Below are 575 nucleotides of genomic sequence, written 5' to 3' on the forward strand. Positions count from 1 at the left end.
TTAAAGCTTGCATCGGGTGAGCAACAGTTTATCGATTCGAGAAATTAATGCGCTGATGAGAAAACGAAAACTCGTATATCGAGACGATAAAGTGGCCGGTAAACTGAAGGTTAGATGAAAAAACGGCCCTAAATATGAAGCTTTTTTTGCCGAACACATGTACTTCAATGAAGGTCTGTAGATTACGATTCGTAATAATGTTTTCGCCTAATCATAAAAGCTTCATAAATCGAAGCACCCAACACTGTAAGGCGCTTGCCGTTTTGAAATCGGCATTTGTTTACTTTTTTGTGTTGGAAATAAAAAATTATTTGTCATTTCAATAGGAAATAATTAAAAATTAATGATTTTGTGCTAAAAATCGTGGCAATTGTATTAAACCACAAGCATTTATGCAATATTTCGTCGCAAAAATATTTGCATAAGTGCGTAGTTAAAAAAGAACGGCCAGAAAATATGTTATGTGTTAATTGCGTTTATTAGATGGTGACTTATGCTGCGCGCGCAAGTGCGCAGAAGTCGAGGTGTCATGCATTCATTTCGGCATGACGAAACAATTACTGTACTATGATTAG

The 575-nt window shown here is 35.8% G+C and overlaps 1 protein-coding gene across 1 annotated transcript in view; it reads right to left on the bottom strand.

Annotated features, from left to right (window-relative positions):
- The window catches only part of LOC108362909 (uncharacterized), a 59,409-nt gene that overhangs the window by 56,099 nt on the left and 2,735 nt on the right, over nt 1-575 (bottom strand). The gene's annotated exons all lie outside the window — the stretch shown is intronic.

Source organism: Rhagoletis zephyria, unplaced genomic scaffold (genome assembly GCF_001687245.7).
Source record: "Rhagoletis zephyria isolate East Lansing unplaced genomic scaffold, Rhagoletis_zephyria_1.1 Rzeph_scaffold_01141, whole genome shotgun sequence".
Lineage (NCBI taxonomy): Eukaryota > Metazoa > Arthropoda > Insecta > Diptera > Tephritidae > Rhagoletis > Rhagoletis zephyria.